At 46.8% G+C, this 22,499-nt stretch overlaps 1 long non-coding RNA gene across 1 annotated transcript; it reads right to left on the bottom strand.

Annotated features, from left to right (window-relative positions):
• Positions 1–2,518: 2,518 nt before the first annotated feature.
• LOC138559117 (uncharacterized) lies at positions 2,519–21,648 on the bottom strand. The gene is made up of 4 exons (XR_011299169.1): positions 21,482–21,648; positions 21,217–21,277; positions 13,566–13,676; positions 2,519–2,670 (listed from the first exon to the last, which is right to left on the bottom strand). It is a non-coding gene; the product is annotated as an uncharacterized lncRNA (long non-coding RNA).
• Positions 21,649–22,499: the final 851 nt, after the last annotated feature.

The raw sequence follows: 22,499 nt of genomic DNA, 5'->3' as shown, positions 1-22,499 counted from the left end.
CACGATGGAACAAGTGGGGCAGGGTCCCTATTTGGGCGCCATCTTGAAAGGGGCCCCTAGGGGTCCCTCGCGTTAGGAAAACAAGGAGAGTCACCACACACGATAGATACGCCAGACACGAGGTTGTATTCCCAAAGCTAGGGTTTATTGCAAAGCAAATAGTCTCAGTTGGCCAACTCGGTCTCACGCCCCGCAACATGCATCTCTAGACCTCAAGGGATGCAAGAGAGTGAATTACGTACATCAGTTACATATATACAAAATGCATATCATACAATCAGCTGTGACATGTTTAACACCCCCTTGTATTGTGTTTCTTTGAACTCGGTTTGATGATGGATAATTTCGACGAATAGGACACCTTCAAATATCTATTCTAGCAACAGTACGCAACCTTGCAAGTGTGGAGACATCTTTTCATTGTTGAACAGAACACAGTGCGTCTGTTCTTTTAAGGGAGCTACATATAGGGGAAGAGTCACATTCCAGACCTTGCTATCTATGAGGTGCTATTCGTGTCCTGGGAGCCGACACGTTCTACAGGGCTCGGAAAAGGGGGGCCGTAAGAAGAGCATAATTCAAGCCTTTACCTGCTTTATTCTAACATATTCTACCATATAATGAGACTGCCTGGCATCTGTGAAATGATTAAATGCCCTGCGTCTCTGCTTCAAGGCTACATTCGGGAGGGAGCCGGGCATTCCTCTCCGGATCTGCCTACGTTGTGTTTCAACGAACTCTTATTAGCCTTTCACGTTCAGACAACAATGTTAACAGTCGAGCAGTGTAAGTAGAAATGTGCTGCGAAGCAATTTGAACAGAAAGCAATGAGCAATCGTTAGAAAACAAAATGGCGATTCTTGTTACATCAAAATGGCCGTTCATTGGTCAAACTCGGAAACCTGTATTTCTATCGTTACGTACATGAGACGGTTGGCCTTCGACCACCAAAATGCATTTGCCGTCCATCGTGAGAGGTGTCAATTTTTCCTAGACCGACACCTTTTGCCACACCTTGTTACAGCTTGCAAAACTGTTCCCCATCTCCATATATACAAAATAAGGATACATGTGCTCGTGGTCATGGGGGGCCTGTAGGCACCAGATGCCTGCCTCCAGCATTTCAATTTATGTTTTCAAAAGGGGTCGTGCTGCTCCCAATTATGGGGCTCCCTTTTTTTGTTGTCCTAGTGAGGCAACATGTTACCTATCAACATTCTGCTGCAACGCTCCCCAAACAAATGCCACCCCTCTCAGCAGCCCACTAGATGATGCAGGCAAGCTGCTAATCACTTCCTTTCTTAAAGGGGAGCATCCAAAGTGGGAGTTATATTTACAAGTGATGGCGCATAAAAGTGACCGTTGTTTTGGACAAGACGATGGTAACGTTTCCTTGTTAAGAAGTGCAAAGGGACATTTTTATTTTGAATGCACACACAAAGCACCAGTTAGCTGCCTAAATCTATGCCCTCCTCCAGGACAATTGCACACACAAAACAGTTTAAAACTATCTGCCTTATTTTCACATGTTCATATTCAACACATCCAAAAAAAATATTTTAGGTAGAATGTGGCATTTGCATCACATTAATGTAGCATGTCCTTTTCAAACATCGAAACAAACAGGTAAGCTTTTCACACATTAGCTTTTATTAGGAGTCCAAGGGCCTCATTACGAGGAAGGCGGTAGAAGGATAATGGCGCCGGTAGAGCTGCCGGTACCGTTACCCCTCTACTGCCTCATTACAAGGTCTGCTTGCTGGACCCGCTAAGGACGTCTGGTAAAACCAGGCATCCTTAGTGGGTCCCGCGAGCATACCAGGATGCTAACAACGGGCACATCATTAACGGGCCTGTTGTTAGCATCCTCCCCATTCTCATTGAGCACTATGTGGGCTCAAATGGGGATGTACCAGGTCTGGATTCCTTGAATGGGGAAAAACCGGGCCCTCCAAGGTCGGAATGGCCCCATTCAAGGAACTCGGACCCGCTAAAAGCGGCATGGCTACCTCCATACTCGTAATGAGGCCTTAAGTCTTGAAGTGCATTTTCAAAATACACAGGCCATTTTGTGCCTTCTGGTGAGTTGCATTCTGGTATTTGTAGTCTTCCATTCAAGGTGGGGGAATAATGAGACAATTGTAAACTTTTAGCATAGCATATTTCTATAAGGATTTATATATTTGTGTGAGTACTTTACTATATTTCGTGTAAAGGGATGTAATTTCACCGAAATGACTGGGGTAGCGGAAGTGACATCGCATGAACATTGACTTGTGATAATACCACAGGAAGTGATGTCATATGACCCCACCCCCAAGTGGAATCACAGAAAGTGATGGTACACAACCTTTCACCCCTTGACAAAACAGGAACTGGCATTAAGCACGGTTCGTCAGTACACTAAGACAAATATGGTTACGATATCACTGTAATATGATAAAAATGTCATGCAAGAATGGATCACCATATGTAGCATTCATATTATCAGTGTGTGTATGCCAAATTGCTGTGAACGTAAGCATTCCTTGGCCATACCTTGGCTAGCCTGTAGTTATGGTCATCTTGAGCTTACGGACAAGGCAATACAAGCTGCTCCTGCTTGGTGTTTGTGTGCTCCGGCCAGAATGGCCATCCGGCTCCCAGTCCTGTGCCACAGGATGTGGAAACCTGGCATAGAAGGAAATGTCAATGCGTGCTCTGTGGTCAGGGTGCACAAATACACAAAAACACAATTGCAACATGCGCCTAATGAAAAAAATGAGGCAAAGCACCATGCAGCAAAAGCGACAGCAACACTTGACTTACAGCGGCACTCAGTTGTGTTGGGAAGGGGACAGCAGAAATGCATGCACTAGGCCTAAAATCACAAGTCAAGAGAAATCTCCAGCCATGCCCGAGCTCCACTGAGGACAGCCCACATCCCCAATCACCACAACGCCTCTTCATTGTTCTAATAGTGTTGCAAAGATGTTCGGGAGGAATGTGTTCTACAAGGCCGTGATCACAGACCGGCACCTGGTGTGCATGTTATCTCACACTGGCTAAAGCATGACCCGGCCCTTCCTCAGGCGACCAAACGTTATAGCCCACATAACTGATTAAACCTTAAGATCCCTGAATTCCATGGCACCAAGTGCCCGTTGACCACCAACCCCAAATTAACAAGTCCTGAAATGTTCCAAGAGGACGGACAGGGCACATCATTGAGCGACAATTGTGTGATTTATGTTGTGAGGTGCTGGGAGGGATACATTATAGGTCAAAACGAGGGTGGAGAGCTTGGAGACGGATGGGAGTGAGTGAAATGTGTGTGTGAATGTTAGAGTGCCCCAGAACCTCCTTTGTGCTTGTCTTAAGACCTGCCAAGTGCACAGTATGAGTGATAAAATAGTTGTATGGTAGGAGTATAATATGTTTTCTGACCTTCGATGTCAGAAGATGCTCACCGTAGCACCCACGTGATGAAAGACGGACGGTCTGGGCTGGGCTGGAACCAAGAGCCTGCCATCCCTTATGGGGTCGGCAGATTCTGTATAGGCACACACCAACCGCCGTGCAGTATTTTACCCTACTTAAGTGTGTTATATAGGTGTGTTGCTTTATAAGATTCTGCTTGTACTACTTTTCAGTAGAACGTTCTTAGCAGCAGAGTTCTTTGCTTTTGCTCTCATCTGCGTGTGAGATTAAAACGTATTATCCTTACAAGATCGACTTTGGCCTTTCTTCCCTAGTGGGTTGTATTCTCTCTGGTGTGAGCGTTCAGGGGTGTGAATTCAATTGATGACCCTCAACGTGATCCCACTGCCCTGGTACCTGCAGAGGCTTCCAGGCCACTTCTCCAGAAGGAGCTGTGTCCACCTACAGAGACAGGTCCCGAAAAAACACGTTTCCGAGTGGTTTAGCAGGCGCCATTTTAAGAGAAGTCCTCTCTGTTCTTTGAAGTGGGGTGTGGCTCAGAGGAGAGTGCAGGCCGGTGTTGGAACCCTGTTGAGGAGTTTGGGTGAGCCACACGTGAGTAGACTCTTGTAAGAGATAACAAATAGTGGACAGATGCATGGGGAAGTGTGAAAGGCCTGAGTACATAGAGAGCGAGGTCGTCGATGTGACATGGGTGAGGTCAGAGTTATTTGTTATTAAAATATGTACTATGAAGAGAGTGTTCGGTAAGGCAAAGGTAAGGCAGGGAGCCCCTCCTCGGAAGCGGAGAGAAGGTGGAACCACAAGACATTATATTATTTAGAGGAGGAATACAGAAATAAAACCAGTGGTCTCATAATAGGCCTGGAAGTAGTGTTCATCCTGTTAGCTTATTTTATTGTATTTGTGTTGTATTGAATAAAGAGTAGGCCCTAGAAGGGGCGGTAAGTGTGTGCATCGCGGTGTGGTATGGTATGGTATGGTATTGGATGGTTTTGTGGAGTGGTGCATGTGTGTAAGGAAATGGGATAGAAAAAGGTTGAAGCTGATTTTCTTTGTTTTTGTTGTTATAAGCAAGCGGCAGCGTGTGTGGTGCCTTAGTACGTCTTTGCAGGGTCAGTAAGAGATAGACACCACTAGCATGGGGAGCTGGAACAGCAATAGAACATATGTATAAAGCCTGCCACTGTATCATGACAGGGTGGAAAAATATAAGCAGTGGATTGCAGAGACATGGGGTTTGCGGGGATGCCCTGCCCATGGCCAGGGTAGGGCTCACACAACAGCAGCATCATCATCATCTTGGAACACAGGTCCACATTTTTATTAGCAAAATATAAGGGAAAGCAGCTACAGAATAGAAAATAAAATGTAGATCTCTGGCGTATGTTTGAAGACGCAGAAGATCAAGGGAACGGAGTAGAGGCGGAGAGACAAAGATGGAAAGTGCAAGAAGTGAGAAGGAGAAGGCGTGGCGCCATTGGTGTGTGGGGGATTATATCCCTTGACAGCATATCCCGGAGAAGGGTGCACCACTCCAAGCTATGTACCCATTGCAATAGGGACCCCTTCTGCTGTGGTAGGGTCCTCTGCAGCACCAGCAACAATGCTGGGTACCGCTCCCCACCTCTGTATATTCACCCGCCTGAAGTACTGGAATCAGTGGGTTACAGGGCAAGGGAGTTTGAGGACAGACTGACAGGATTGCTAACATAACTAAGAAGGATATAAACACCCCTAAGAGCAGTAAGGGAAATAGGGGCTTGAGAAAGGAAGAAGCCCGGGTGGGTGGATAATCTTGGGAGAGGAAAATACAGTGTTGGGAGAGAATGTGGAGGAAGAGGACGATGATACATTTGCGGAGGGTCAGAGCAAAGGAGAAGGAAGGGGTGCAGGGGCAGGTGAGAAAAACCCTCAAGTAGAATGTCTGTGGGCTGGGGACAGGTTGAGGAACACGGCTGGCCGGATGGCGTTGGTAAAGAGGAGAAGGGGAGTTGTGAAGAAGGGTGTGGGAAGTAGGGAAAAGATGCAGATGACCCTCATACATAAGGGGGCAGGGAGAACACAGTATGTGCCCTCGCACAAAATGGATACGAATAATGTAATTAAGGCCCTCCCGCAGCTTACAGCAGTGGCGAGCAAGTGGATATATGAATTAGAAAAAGCAAGCAGCAGGAGGGGTGCCACTGGCAATAGGGAATTTTAATAGCTTGATGGTTGCTATAATTGGTGACCAGGCTGGGGATACGTAGGTTAAGGCCAGATACCCAGGAGTAACCCTGGGGAAGATGCACATTATGGAGCAGCGTTCAATGGAGTAAGAGCACAGGTATGGGATGCACTACGGAGGGCCATCCCAGATACCCAATGTACAGTCCCTGATGCAGAATACTATGGGTGATGATGAGGACCCAGCTAGATTTATTCTTAAAATGCAAGACATGTGTAGAGCTGAAAAGGGAGGGCCGTGGGATCAGTCAATACCTTGTTTCCATTTTATCGTAAAGAGGGGCTTGTCAAAGGAAGTGCAGAAGGCCTTGGATATGATCGTGGGTATTGAGGCAATTTGACAGCGGGATTGGCTACAACAGAGTTTAAAATACTGTCATAAGTACTTTTTGACGCATGGTCTTAAACCAAATCTTCTTAAAACAAAGGAAAGTCAAACTTTTAATGGATCCTGGATAACTCATTAATTGGGGTGGTGGATGAATACAGGTATTTGGGTTTGGCCTTTTATCACGAATCACGAGGGGGGCTGCAGATGTGGTGGCAAAGCAAGCAACCAGGGGTTAAAAGTGCTTTCTCAGTTTTATCATCAATTTGGGAAAACTCCTGGATAAGTGTGTCCAGGTGATGGAGTCCAAAATTAACATGGCTATCCTCTATGGTTTGGGGGCATCTCCCTGTGGATGCTTGGAAAGCCTCCAAAACTCAGGGCTTTGGAGGGTCACAGGTCCCCCCCCCCCAACTAGTTCCCCGGGTGATGGGTTGCAACATGAATTGAGGCTTATCAGTAGAACCATCCAGGTCCAGAAAAGGCTTTTGAAATGTTTCCTGAATACCCATCTTGGCACCCCTACAAATCCAAACATCACTATTGCACTAGGAGTATACCTGTGTTTTGCCAGCAAAGATTATTAGAGGTGCTATAACAGCGGGATAACTCTAATGAAACAATGAGGTTTGTGGGATGCAATAGCCCTTGCAGATCTATCGCATAATCAGTGCGAGGTTATGCTTAAAAAAAAAATTTAAAAAAAAGGGAGCCGATTTGGAATCCGGCGCATTACAGGATAGAATCACAAAACTGCCCTTACTGCAACATTATCTCCACATGTGCAGTTACGTTTAAACCCTCCTCAATCTTCTTTCACAAGCTCTGACAGTCTTCCATGAGAGCCGGTGCAGTATGAGAAGCAACCATGAGGTTCTGTCTTCTGATTCGAGGAAACAACTTTCCTGAAGTGAGAAAGATCAGCCACCAACCACCTTAGCTAGTGAACTCCCCAGCATTTCTGAGGACAAGGAAGACCTTGAGACCAGGAGGGCTCCATTTAAGGTACATACTATCTAAGGAATGCAGCCTTGCTTAAGGATACGAGGAAGGTGCTGTTTATGCTACCTAAATCTTGGAGAAGAAGAAACATCACAGTAGGCCTGTCCTATACACCATGGAGCACCTTTGATATGGATATTCTTTTTCTAATGTATATGCAGTTTTTCCTTTGTAACAGCAAATATTTATGCATTCAGCTAAACGTCTGTTAGACACAAATAAGATGACATTTATGATAATCACCTTGTTATGCATGTCCGTAATCATGGTAGAACTGCAATTGTGTCTGCTGTAATACACAAGAATTGTACCTACGGCCAGTGCAGTATCTGGATGTCTAAAGCAGGTATTGGGTCAGAGATCCACGACTAGAGGAGATTTCCTGGGGACCCTTAGAGACACTGCATTCCAGTAAAAAAACCTAAGAAAGCCGAGGCTGGTTATGAAGGGGTCAGATACATCAAGTGACCCCTGACCAACTAGGTTCTTGAAAATTCCAGGTGACATCCAAAAATTACTGGCTCCAGTTGTGGCATGTGTAGTATCGATCATATGCACAAAATATGTACTTTGTGGTAGTTTTAGTGAGGCAGGAGTCATATAATCAGAAACTAGATATGGAGGAATACTTTCCACGACGTCTCTTGCTGTGTGGCATGTAGTACTGATGATGGACACAAAGTTCATCAAATCTTCTATATCTCTGTTACTTATGGACATATTTTAATTAATTCTCAAAGGAAACTATTTTCAACCCCAAGGCACGACTCGGAATATAAGGCAGACATTTAGCCGTAGGGTATTCCGCCCTGGCCATAAAAAGCCTGGTGGACCAGGCAAAGGGCCTTGAACTGAACATGTTTGGCATCCGGCAGCCAACTGAGTTTACGGATTAATGGGACAGCCGCGTGGCAAAATTCTGAAGAATTTGCAAACGATCCAGTACATAGGCGCACTGGAATATAGGGAATGACCCATTGCAGGAGCCTGAGCTGGAAGTGGCCGTGCCAACCTGTGCCTCCATGGACAAAGATAAGGTAAGTTTAAACCCCAGGTCCTTAACCATGGAAACTGGCTGAGGAAAGTGGCCCAGAGAAGACGGCCAGTTACTTACATGTACAGTCAACATATTAAACTTCCACACACCAAGTGACTGTTAGCATGCACCACACTTAGAATTCTGAACCCTAGCTTGCGTCGCATCCAGATGGAAGTGTGACTGTAAGCATGTGCCACACTCGTATGGAATTCTGAAGTTTAGCTCGTGCCGCACCTAGATGGAAATGGTATTCTTAACATGCACCACACTTAGAATTGGAAACTTTGGCTCGCGTTGCATTTGGATAGAAATGTCAATGTCAGCATGTACTGCACCTAGATGGAATCCCATAATTGCAATGGACAGCAATGCCAACTAACCAACCAACTAACAATTCCATCCCTCTGCATACACCTCTCAAACTCTAGCCAAACACAACCACAAGCCTAAAACGCAGCAATCCGCACAAACTTCACAACAATGCAACAACAAACCACACAGACTTGCACAACAGCACACAACGACTACGGACCTTAAAACACCCCAAGCCCAGCCAATGGACCAACCGGGCTGAGGCTGCCAACAGCACATCCCTGCTCTCTTGCACTTTTCCAGCTTATTCCCACTAACCCACCTCCTCTCCTCCCCTTTTTCAGAGCCGTCAGAGCGCCAGGGGACCATTTCAGTGGCGATAGTTGGCGGTACAAATGTCCTTTAACATTAACCAAGTGCCACTGCTTTATCTTTTTTAGAAAAAGGTTAGACACAGTGCGCTGTAAATGCACATATGCACTTTTCCTTTTTCAGTCCATATAAAACGTCATACTTTCCAAGCTTTCTCATTGCACCTCTTACAGTGCCACCATTCCCACCTGCTCACACGTGTGTATACTGGCAAAGTGTCTATATAGAACACTTCACCTTACATATAAAGAACTGTTCTTTCCCAACCACTACTACTAGACACCAAACACTGCTCCAACTACAATCTGCCATTGCATTACCACTAGGCCAGTTTACCTCTTCTTTAAAAACACATTACAAACACATTGCACCACAAACAGAGCATTTCTCTTATTTTTTTTTTTATTGTATTGTGCATTTTAGCCAAAACAATTTTCGACTTTTTACACAGAATACAAAGAGCATAAAACCATGTAATATTAAATTATATAATTGAAGACAAATGAAGAAGTTAAATAACTACATAGAACTTGCTCAACTGCATAAAAAGGAAAGAGAAAAATAAAACAAAACAATGTTGATAAAAAGTATAAAAGTTTCCATACTCTCGACAGATAAACATCAGACTATATGCCAAAGGATATAGAAGAAACTAAAGAAGATAAAAATACAAGGATATGGACTCCTTGTGCAAGTACCAAGCATTAACGTACAACACCAATTTAAATAAGAACATGTTCAACCAGTTTTAAATCACTGAGAAGTTTTACCACTTCCATTGTCAAGAAAACTTTAACTGAGATAATTCTCTCCCACAGGTGATTGTAATGCTCCTGTGCTGAATAATTGCCATGCTCCTGCACCAATTCTCAGTACTGCCTGCGAGCCCACTGCTAGCACAGTTGCCATGCCAAATGCCATACCTAATGATTGCCATGCTCCTGCACCAGTTCTCAGTACTGCCTCTGAGCCCACTGCTAGCACAATTGCCTTGCCAAATGCTGTGCCTAATGATTGCAAGGCTCCTGAACCAGTTCTCAGTACTGCCTGCGTGCCCACTGCTAGCACAGTTGCCATGCCAAATGCCATACCTAATGATTGGAATGCTTGTGTGCCTAATGATTGCAAGGCTCCTGCACCAGTTCTCAGTACTGCCTCTGAGCCCACTGCTAGCACAGTTGCCATGCCAAATGCCATACCTAATGATTGCAATGCTCCTGCACCAGTTCTCAGTACTGCCTCTGAGCCCACTGCTAGCACAGTTGCCATGCCAAATGCCATACCTAATGATTGCAAGGCTCCTGCACCAGTTCTCAGTACTGCCTACGAGCCCAATGCTAGCACAATTGCCATGCCAAATGTCGAGCGTGGTGTAGGATCATTTGCCACATCCTCCGTTCTAAAGGACCCAAGCTAGTCCGGGATAAAAAAAAAACTCTCACCTCTCTCACTACGAGGTCCAAAGGCGGGAAAAACTCCAGAAACGAAGAAGAGGGCTCGAGGCAAAAAAGATGGCCCTGGGTCTTCAATCTGATGGCCCGCAAATACAGCGCGGGTAAGAGTTCATACTGCGCATGTGTAGAGAAGCAGTCTATCTGCAGGGAGCCTGGCAAGTAGCTATAGAAGCACAGTGCGCATGTGCACATAAGCGAAGGAATCAAGGCAAGTAGCTATTGAAGCACAGTGCGCATGTGCATAGAAGTTATATTTTAATAGCGAGCCTGACAAGTAGCTATAGAAGCACAGTGCGCATGTGCACTGAAGCCGTGTTTCAGAAGTGAGCTTGGCAAGTAGCTGTTGAAGCACAGTGCGCATGTGCAGAGAAGCAGTATTTTAGAAGTGAGCCTGGCAATAGATCGTTCTGATCGTGTCTCTGCAGTGAGTGTGTTAAGTAGTCTGTAGGGTTACAGTATGCATGTGCAGAGAAGCATTTTACTACAGGAAGGCTGGCTGAAGGTACACAATGCGCATTACTTTCTCGGAAGATGATGAGTGGATGCAGAAAATGAACCTGGCTAGTAGGATGTGGGTTGCACCGCACATGTGCAGATAAACCAAGGATTGCTATCTCTACAGAGAGCCTGGCTAGAAATCCGTAGGGTTACACCGTGCATGTGCAGATAAGCTGTCTGCCTGAATCCGGCCTAGATAGTGGCTGAATACACTGCGCATGTCCAAGAAAGTAGTATCTCTAGCGAGCCTGGCTATCAATCCATTACAGTGCGCATGTGCAGAGGATGGGATACATCCTGGCTAGAAATCTCTAGGGTTACAGTGCGCATGTCCGTGAAAGCGGGAGCCGGCTCTGGAGTCAAAATGCACACTGCGCGTGTGCAGAGAAGCCGTGTCCTGCAGGGGGCCGGATGAAGGGACACAGAGCTAATTACTTTCTCCAAAGATCACGTGTGAATGTCGTCCAGTAGGAAGAGTGAATTCTGCTCTTTCCTCTCACTCTCCAGAAGGCCACCTTGTCACAGGGAGTGAGTGACCTGTGTGCATACAGATGTGAAGTGGTGCTGGAGTTCTGTGTTCACGCATGGTCCCCAGACTGTACACAGGGACTGAGTGACCCGCGTGCGCCCAGGTGTGAAGTGCTGCTGTGTTCTGCATATACAGGGAGGGGTGCTGTGTTCACGCATGGTCCCCGGACTGTACACAGGGACTGAGTGACCCGCGTGCGCCCAGGTGTGAAGTGCTGCTGTGTTCTGCATATACAGGGAGGGGTGCTGTGTTCACGCATGGTCCCCGGACTGTACACAGGGACTGAGTGATCCGCGTGCGCCCAGGTGAGAAGTGCTGCCGTGTACTGCATATACATGGAGGGGTGCTGTTTTCACGCGAAGTCCAAGGACTTTACACAGGGAGTGAGTGACCCGCGTGCGCACATGTGTGAAGTGCTGCTGCGCACTTTATATACAGGGAGGGGTGCTGTGTTCTCGCATGGTCCCCGGACTGTACACAGGGAGTGAGTGACCCGCTTGCGCACAGGTGTGAAGTGCTGCTGTGTACTGTATATACAGGGAGGGCTGCTGTGCACTGTATATACAGGGAGGGGTGCTGTGTTCACGCATGGTCCCCAGACTGTACACAGGGAGTGAGTGACCCGCGTGCATACAGATGCAAAGTGCTGCTGTGTACTGTATATACAGGGAGGAGTGCTGTGTTCACGCATGGTCCCCGGACTGTACACAGGGAGTAAGTGACCCGTGTGCACACAGATTTGAAGTGCTACAGTACTGTATATACAGGGAGGGGTACCGTGTTCTTGTTTGTTCCCCAGCAGGGGCAGTGCTAGGCATGTGTGGCAGCACTTAGCTCCGTGCCTGCTAGGGCCCCGTGCTGAGGGTGCTGTTGACTTCCTCCCCATGCATGCAGCAGTGTGGGTCATGTTCTCCCCATGCATGCTGCAGTGTGGCTCATGTTCTCAGAGTGCCTAAACTTGCTGCAGTCCACTCCGAGCACACACCTAGATGCCATCCTCTCTGTGACCCACCAAGTGAGTGCAACTGCCTCCTCTGCTGCCTACACATCCAAACTGATAAATGCTTCCAGACCCTTTCTATCCACTGACAGCCACAGGTACTCATTTGGGCACGGCTAGATTACTGCAATGTCCTATTTGCTGGGACCTCCTTACAAAACGTACGACAGCTCCAAATCTTTCAGAATAACGCTCTCCGAACAGCTCTCAACATTTCCAAATGGGAACGCATCTCTGCCGCTAGAAAAGCAGCTCACAGGCTGCCAAGCCGAGAACAGGCAATTTTGAAAAGTATGCCCTTTAATCACAGATGCCTGTCCAACACTGTGCTCCTCCGCCACTCTCAGAAAATCAGCAACACTCAGTCATCAAAGCCTACCATGACCGCCTCTGCAATCCAAAGTCAGACGTGCAAAAGCCGGAGGTCCAAACGTCCCATCGATTGCAGCCAAACAAAGGAATTCACTTCCTCCCACTCTGAGCGCAGAACCCTCTTACTAAGTATTTCCAGAAATACCTCAAAACCTGGTTGTTCGCCTAATTGCCTTGCCTACTAAAGACATGCTGCATTGTGTTCTGATTCAAGCTGCTCACCTGTCTGTTTATCTCTTATGCAAGTAACTGGTTTGTAACAGCACCTCAATGCCTACGAGTTTCTGCAAGATTTGTTAATGAAATAAAATAAATATACAATTAGACAATTATCCAAAAGTCAGAATTTAATTTGTGATATCCAAAAAGTAGTAAATAATGATGAACAAAAATCATGCGCTCTATGTGTTTCGGGATCACAGTGCCTTCATCAGGAGCAATACTTCTTAAATAAAGTGACAATGTATCTTCAAGCTTCTACCAAAAGGCCAAGGAGGAAAAAAATGCTTTACGTCCAAGGATCTTTTAGCAGAGTCAATATTTTATGTTTAAGTATGTTAATTTCGACTGTGATGTGGGATAAGTGCAATATAACGTCCCCTTGGTCATTACTTGCGACTCAATAAACTTGTCAATTCTTCCAAGGAAAGGTACTCTGAATGAGTTTCAACATAAGGAGAAGGATGTTGCTCCACCTTTTGTAAAATATGTGGATGGTACAATGTACAAAATGTATACTTAAACTGGTAGGATAGAGTTGTCTGACTAGAGTAATGCCTACCTTATAATAGAGGTAGCCACTTCACAAGTAGGTAGAAGGCAGTGGGGCCCCTCATGGGCATCTTATAACTGCTGTGCTGATTCACCATAGATATTCTGAAAACATATATGCATTCACCATAGATATTCTGAAAACATATATGCATACTGTAATCAGAAAAGAATCTTAACAATATATAATCATGCATATAAAAACACATATCAATGCTAGAGCAGTGAGACATACTCACATGGTGAAGGATTCAACTAATCATGGATGTAGAGGTCAATTAGAGGATCTGGATGTGGTCGATGTAAATTTAACTCAAATTAGTGAATGGCTGGATTCAGCTCAATTGACTCTGTAAATATGAGGTATATAGTGATCAGTATCATGAGTATAGCCATAGGTATTGCTATTCCATGTATGTAATAAGTTCCAAATAAACAATACCAGGTTTTACCTTTGCACACTGTGGTCAAAATGGCTGCTTTAAGAACCGGCGTGTTTTCCCATCAATGTGGGCAGGAGAACATCACATCAGTGACGTTATGTAAACAAAGGTCTACCACTACTTTTGTCAGAACAAACCATAAATGAATAGATTGTCTAATTGTATAGAAACATGCTTGAACCTTGACTGAGTTCTCCCAGACAGTTTTGGTGTACACAGGACTGGAATGTGCATTAATTGGGACACTAGTTGTTTCTTGTTGCATAGTAGCAGCTTTTAGTGCCAGAGCTGCCTGTTCTCCCCCGCATCCACAACATACTCTGTCAGAATTAACAACACACATTCAGCATCTTTTGTAAAAACTCAATATTAGGTGTGTGTATCGCTAGATCTGGACTTTATCATGGATAGGCAGCCAGTGGGGAGCTGACAAACGAAATGCCCACCAAAATGCTATTAATCACTCTTTGACAGAAGGGATGCAACAAGGTCATAAGAAGGTTGCTGGATACTTCTTCAGGCCTGAGCGAGGTGATGGCTTGATAGTGCCAGCAAAGGCAGCCTATAGCGTATGCATTGAAAGGCACACATTTAATTTCACAAATCAAATTAAAAGGATCATGTTGCAGTGCAATACAACTTTCAACATGGAGCAGCTGCTTGCCCCCACACCCTCTCGAGGCTCATGGATAATTTCAATTGAAAATGGTGAAAGGCCCTGACACATACCTGGCAAACTGAAACGAATCTCTACCCATCAAAGTTAGTGATTAATTGGCATTTTCTCAGCCCTGTTAGTAGTAGGGCCTCAGAGAGGACTTGCCCTTCAGAAGGTCAATAATTCTGCTACACCAGTTGGAGCGTGGCAAATCCCTTCCTGGATCCTTGCGGCATACCTTTTGTGACTCAGGGTTTTGTCTGTGTGTAAATGTCTGGCAACACATTTCTTTTACAATTCCTGCATCCGCCCATTGTTAGGAAAGATTTCCATGTCATGTGTAATTTTCTCTCCAGTTGTGAACCCCCCAACTTTTTGCTGCTGTTTAAACACCATAGTCTGACTTTGCCAGTGAAGTACAGCCTAATGCTGCACTCCAATGGGCTTTTTGCTCACTTAGTTATGGGGAAACTGACATGCCCTTAAAGACAATCAGTACTGGGAGACTTTGTTTCCTTTAATCTTTTAATACTTTTTCTGCAATATGTTACAAGTGCACAGAGTAGCTTACAGTACAGTGTGCTTGGGTTCTTTAGTCATTTCACAGGGCCATAGACAATCTCAAATTGATTTTTTGAAGAAGTGCAGATGTACTACGGACGTGTTTTTCCCGCCCCCATCCCGCCTTCCCTAACCAAAGACGAGGACAGGTGTAACAAGATTCAGAATGCCATGCTCGACAAACTGAACACCCTACAAGACAAAATCATCAGTCACCAAAATGCACTAAAACATAACTATGCAACCTACACCTGGATCCCGCTTGCGAAATCCCAGCCTTCTCATTCGAAGAGATGAAGGAACAGGACGTACTAGCAATCCTCTACTCTATGAAGACATCAAACTGTAAGGGTGAATCCTGGCCAGCACAGCTCATTAAAGACAGTGCACCCACCATGGCACCTTTTATCACAGCGTTTATTAACGCCTCCTTCAAAACCAACTGTGTCCCATCATGCCTCAAAGAAGCCTGGGTGCATCCACTGCCGAAAAAACCTACACTGGACCCTAAACTCCCGGGAAACTACAGACATACTTGGAGACTCATCACCTACTAGGCTTCCGTCCAAAACACAGAAAGGAAACAGCATTATTGGACTTAAAAAAAAAATATATAGGCAAACCCGCCCTCCTGCTACTCCTCGTCTTATCTGCGGCTTTTGACCTTGACCACCATAATACTCTTTGCCACCACCTCTCCACAGCCGCCACATTTTCGCCAGATACCACTGCCTGGATTTCATCCTTCCTCAAGGAAAGAGCAATGAAGGTCTTCTCAGACCAAGCCAGTGCAAGGTCCGAACTATCTTGTATCTCGCCCACTCTTTGCAACCTTCATGAGATCGCTATTTAATTATCTGGACTCCCTAGGCATCACATATACTAATTATGCTGATGATACTCAGGTCCTCATACCCCTGACAGGAGACTATGAGGCTGACCAGAAATCCCTTGACTCCATCTGCGTCACTATCCAAACCTGGATGGCCGAAAATTGGCTGTGCCTCAACAGTGAAAAAACAGAACTCTTACTCATTTCATTGGCTCACCGGAAACACTCAAGAAACTGGATGCAAAATACAACTCCTTCTGCATCAACAACACCCTCAAATCCTTGTATCTCAGGCAGTAAAAACTCTGGAAGTCTACTTAGACTCGAACCTCACTATGGTCAGGCAGGTTAACACCATATCTTCAGCATCGGCCTATCTCTCAAAACTAATCACAGCAGCCAGACCATTCCTGAAGCAACAAAACTGCCTCACCATCTCCAGAGCAATAATTGGGTCCCAACTGGACTATTTTAACGCACTGCTGCTAGGTACCTCTGCGCGAAACATCAGGAAACTCCAAACGGTACAAAACAATGCCCTCAGAGCCGCCACTGGCATCTCAAGAAGAGACCACATCTCGGCCACTAGAAAATCTGTTCACTGGCTCCCCGTCAAGGAGCGTATTATTTTTAAGACTCTGGCACTCACTCACAAATGTCTCCATGACGCAGCACCCCTCTACTTCGCTCAGAGATTCAACCCTCCACACACCGACAAACCCACAAGAACAGCCTACACTAACCATTTGGCCATCCCCAAAAGCATCAGGGCACGGGCAGGGGGTGCAAGTTTCCCAGTCAACGCGGCCACCAACTGAAAACTTCTACCCCCCTCACTCAGGAGCATCGAGTTTCACACAGCGTTCAGGAAAGCAATCAAAACACTCTTGTTTGTATAGGCTCCTAAACACCTGCGGTCTTATATGTATAATATATGTAGAACGGTACTCCTTAAAACAGAGGGGCTCATTACACGGTAGGCGGTAAGGGTTTACCGGTACCAGGAAATCCTTACCGCCTTACTATGAGATCCCTTTGCGGGTTGGGGAATTTAACGCCTGCTTTTTGCAGGCGTTAAAAACCAACCGGCAAAGGGACCAGTGGAGCTAATTACTGTACCGTAATTAGCGCCTTCTCCATTCCCATAGAGCCCTATGGGGCAAAAATGGGAATGGGGAAGGGCAATGGTGGAAGGGGGAATTACCGCCCCGCCAACCTTGGAATGGGGCAGTAATTCCCCTTTCCACCAAGGCGGTGCCGGTATTTTACCGGCATGAACCATGGCGCTAATAGCGCCATGGTTCACCGCCTTCCGTGTAATGAGGCCCAGAGGCTCTTCACACAACTAAGACATCCCTTGTATGTATCATATGAATATGACTGTATTCTCCAATGCACTTGCTCCCTGTAACCTTTGCAATGCCTCTTGTTCACGTAACTAAGACATCGGGCCTCATTACACGGTAGGTGCTAAACCATGGTGCTATTAGCACCATGGTTCATGCCGGTAATTTACTGATTCCGCCATGGCGGAATGGGGAATTACCACCCCATTCCGAGGTTGGCAGGGCGGTAATTCCCCATGCCGCCATGGCCCTTCCCCATTCCCATTTTTGCCCCATAGGGCATAATGGGAATGGGGAAGGCGCTAATTACCGTACCGCAAATTGCAGTACCGTAATTAGCCCCAAGGTCCCCACAGCTGGTCCCTACTTTAATGGCTGGTCTAAACCAGCCGTTAAGGTCGGGTCCCGCAAAGGGACCTCGTAGTAAGGCGGAAAGGGTTAACGGTCACCGGTAGCATTACCAGTGACCGTTAACCCTTACCACCTTATGTGTAATGAGGCCCATCTTCTTGAAACAGCACCTCGATGTTGCAGGCGCTTTACAAATACAAAAAATAAATAAATAAATAGGCGCAATAAGACAAGGAGGGGGAACAAGGGAGGACAAAATACCAATCTTACTAGGCCTTGTGTCATTCAGATCGCGCAAGTGCGGGGAGGGGGAGAAGTGCCTGGGAAGGGGGAAGTGCAGTTAACTTACAAGTGCAGTGAGCGGGTGGCTCATAAGTGTAGACAGAAGGGACTGTAGAGTTGCAGATACAGACCCTTAAGTGCTGGGGAGCCCTGAAGCAGTGCGAGGGCAACTGGACATGGAGGAGCCTGGGCCCGAGTTCAGGGGTGACCAGGTGACCAGTGCATGGAACAGTCAGGTGCACCAGCAGGGGAGAGGAAGAGAAAGCGGAAGCGAAAAAGAAGGTCTGAAGTTGGTTCCGGAACCGGATGTGGTTCCGCTCAAGTTTGAGAGAGGCAGGGAGGCTGTTCCAGAAGGAGGCCGCAGCCGAGGAGATAGATCTGCCCCCAACTCTCTGCTTAGAGAAGTGTCTGCCCCTCAGAGAGTTGGAGGTGGATGAGCGGAGAGCTCGAGAAGGAAGTTGTTTTGGAAGAAATATTTGGAAGTAGAGCAGTCCCAGGCCCCAGAAAGCCTTTTGGACAATGCAGAGGGTATTGTAGTTGATCCTTGCAGCCACAGGGAGCAAGCAAAGAGATTTTAAAGCTGGAGAGATACAATCCCTGGGCTTGAGGCCAAGGACAAGTCTCGGAGCCCTGTTCTGGATACTTTGTAAAGGTCGAAGAGTAGAGGCAGGAAGATTTAGAAAGAGAGGACCAGAGCTCTGGAGACAGTGAACATCTGGGGGAAAGTGAGAAAAGGAAGAATACATCTGAGGAGGTGTAGCTGATAGTTTGACTTCTTAGAGACGTCAGAGATGTGAGGAGAGAGCAGAGAGTGGAGTCGAAGATGACACCAAGGTTCGTAACCTCACAGGAAGAAGCAGGTAGAAGGCCCAGAGTGGGCGGCCAGAGAGAGGGGAAAGGAGGGAGCAAGTGTCCCATTGAAGAGGATCTCAGTCTTACTGGCATTAAGGCAGAGATCACTGGCGGCACACCATTCCTGAATTGCGGCCAGACAGTCTGATATGAGAGAAGAAACAGAGGTGGCTGAGGGGAGCCTGAAAGAGAGAGGAGTGTCATCCACATAACATTAAAAATTGGAGCAGAAAGTAGCGATGCGGTGGGCAAGAGGTGCCAAAAAGAGAGAGAGAGAGAGAGAGAGAAAGAGAGAGAAAAAGAAAGAGAGAGAAAAAGAAAGAGAGAGAGAGAGAGAACCCCAGTTGGACCCGAGAGGGTCGGTTGGTTTGATAGGAGGTCAACCAGGCCAGGGCCTGATCAGTAATATCAAGGTTGTCCCAGAGACGATTGAGCAGGATGGCATGGTTGACTGTGTCAAAAGCAAAGGACAGATCAAGGAGAATGAGGACAGAAGGGAGATTAGAGTCAAGATTGGAGAGCGAGTCTTCACAGGTGTTCAGGAGAACAGTTTCTGTGCTTCTGGCAGCTCTGAAGCCAGACTGGTGGTCATAGAGGCAACCAACAGATTCAGCATGTAGGTTAAGCTGGGAGATAGCCAGCTTTTCCAAGAGTTTGTCCAGAGTGATGGAGATCGGGCGATGGTTAACCGGAGAGGAAGGATCGGCCGAGGACTTCTTTAGAATGGGGTGCACAAGAGAAAGCTTAAGGGGGCAGGGGAAAGTACCAGTGGCAATGAAGTGATTGCAGAAATCGGACAAGGCTGGAGCAAGAGTGTCGATGTGGTCCTTGATAGTTCTAGATGAGCAGGGGAGAACCTGCTTTGATTAAACTTTCCTAGATCGGACATGTCTAGAAACATCATCAGGGGTGAACAGGAGACAGGAGGAGTAGAGACTGCCTCAGACAGGCCAGGAGTGGTAGAGGAGGAGGAAGAGGAGGAAGCGAGGGTGGGCAGATCCCTCACATAGCACATCTTGCAGAGTTCGAGAGGTGTTATGACTGAATCATGCTGCTGTTAGCAACAGTATCTGCAGGGTGTGAGCTGTGAGGACATGATGAGCACCTAGGCTGAGTTGATGGAGCCACATCTTGGAGATTCCCTCTCAGGGCAATGTATGAGAGAGTGCTTCAAAGTGGGTCTTCGTCAGGAATGTGCATGGGGTGCTAGCCAATAGGGGGCCCTACCACCTAACAATGCCAATTGATCTTTATTTCCCATAACTGGAGACAAGCAGTTAATAAACAAGGGATACAGATGATTTCCGGAGCCTGTAATACTCTGATCAACTGAATTGCTAACCGTTCACGAACGGGTGCAAGCGGGCACGTCACTGTCCTTGACTCACCTTCCTTCACAAGCATGAGAAAGGGGCTTCCTTTTAAATCACCTCATGTTGTGCCCCTCTAGCGGGTGGGTAGGCAAGGGGAGTGTGGGTCTGTCATACTTCCAGCCGATAGTTAGGGGAAAGTATGTTTTTAAAGATTTGATTACAATTTACTGGAGTAGTTTTAATAATAATTGAATGAAAAGAAGATTAAACGTATTTGTACCTTTTTCTTTTATTATTTCAAAGCAATGTAAGCTATTTATATAATGTTTTGAGAAATTAGCGCTTCTTTTTTAACTCAGTGCTTTTAGGAATCATGTTTATTCATAGTAATGTAATGAAATGCTTCCTCTTTTTCCCCCCACTATTTTATCTATTGTCGTTGGTGCAACTGGGTGAATAGTTTTTAACCAATAATAAACCTAAATAATTGTTTTAAACGTCAGCATCCCATACCATCCTTTCCACCTCATGCTCTCAATACCCCTCCAGGCCACCCACGCGTTCATGTCTACACACATAACAGCACCAAGATGGACAAGATGCTGTAGTCACCCATCAAAGTGCAGATCTGGTGCTCTGTTTCATTCAGCCCCTCCTCAATCCCTTGCTCCCCAGGTGATCTGGAAGGAGAACAACCAATACTGCTTGTAGCTACCAATGTGCGTATTTAATCCACTTGTAGAACTCCAGTCCTCCACCCCCTATAGCAGTGTACTGTGATCCACCATAGAGGTCCAATAGCGAATTACCAATTGTGTTTAATAGGATGGCACAGAGGAAAGGATTAACATAACATAATATGTGTAGTTGTAGAGTGCATCCCACTCCCCCCCCCACACACACTGATGTATTTTGGTGTCCTAGACATAAGGTAACAGATTTTCATTCTTCCAAAACTCAGAGGCTCATTCTGTCAATCTTGGATGGATGAAGGGCTGGGTGTACCTGCAGGTTTCAAACGAGTGACTATGAGATGACACAACCATGGATCCTACCAGAGAATACACTAGTCCACTGAGCCACAGACCTGGATGCTAAACCTGGATCTGGACACCAGTTTCAGGAAGAGGCAGGAATGGAGACAAGACAGGAGAGAAGGAGACATGAAGGGTACAGGAACACAGGGCGGGAGACCGGCTAGCTCAGAAGCATAGAACAACCTGTGCAGACAAAAACTACAGCAGTTATTTACCTTTTGGTGCCTGTGCTTCTTACGCTTTGCAGAGAAGGATGATGCAATATTGTGTTTAGATCTAGAAATGGAAGACAATATGTTATTAAATACTACACATGCAAGACATCCTATACCGATATATAATCGAAACGTCCAAAATGGAGCTGCCGTTCCCCTCTCCCCGCCCAGGAATGCACCCTCCATCACATACACAGAAGACAGGATTAACTGGAGGTCTATGAAGAACTTTACACTTGGCCTAAAAAGATGATCACTTTCTCACCAAAGGAGGGGTGAATAGTCGCCGGTCTCTCACCCACAGCAAATTATCCCCCAATGATTCCTTAGAATATTGTGATGTATTTCACATTTTAAATGGCAGTATTTGAGGTCCCAGGGAGACAATAAGGAGCGCTCAGGATCCCTGTGAGTGACTGCAGATCGGGCAGACTTAAGATCGGACATGCGCACTGCTGAGACACTAATATACAGAGCATGCGCAGTAAAAGGATGCCGGGTCAGGCACGAGTACAACAAGCACACACACACACAGCGCATGCTCAGTGATTACCCTACTGGGTACGATGATGAACAGTCGGGGCACTGAGACACCGATCACCTGAGCATGCGTAGAATCAGAATGATGAGCTATGTACATTTTGGAAGGTCGTGCACATGCTCAGTGTTTTTGCGTAATGCGCAGGACAGGATGAGAACACGGTGGGGCAGGCATGCTCATGGGTGTTGGGGGCTGTCCCGGTCCACCGGGCAGCCCCATATTCGTGTCGGGCAGCACCCGACGACACACGCTGCCGTGCGGCGATCACGCCGCTTGATGAAGGGTGGGGGTTCGTCCCACCCGCTCCGGGACACCGGAGCTCCACACACGTGGCCAGGTCCACCTGGCCACCGCGGCCCCGGCTCTGGGGGCACCCAGGCCGGGGTCGCACCCCAACCCGCCTCACATGGTTGGGGGACCCACAGGGACGGCGTTGCCCGGCAGGGGCACCGTCCGGACGGCGTTGCCCGGCAGGGGCACCGTCCTCCAGCTGGGCCCCGACCTTGGGCCCAGCACACGTGGCGAGGCACCCCCCCAGGCACCAACACAACACACCACGCGGAGTCAGGTTCACTCGTGACTGCCGAGCCGGAAGCGGCTCGGACCTTTTATTAGGTTGGTCACATGGGTAACCATGTGACCACACAAGGCCATGGAATGTACCATGGCCCCTCACAGGGGTGCCATGCAACACTCCTCCTTTTTCATATCGACAAAACAAAAAACCCCAAAATCCCCATCT

This window comes from Ambystoma mexicanum, unplaced genomic scaffold, assembly GCF_040938575.1.
Source record: "Ambystoma mexicanum isolate Mex_15411 unplaced genomic scaffold, UKY_AmexF1_1 Mex_scaf38, whole genome shotgun sequence".
Classification (NCBI taxonomy): Eukaryota; Metazoa; Chordata; class Amphibia; order Caudata; family Ambystomatidae; genus Ambystoma; species Ambystoma mexicanum.
The sequence above is the reverse complement of the archived record's forward strand: the minus strand, read 5'-3'. Positions and strand labels throughout refer to the sequence as shown.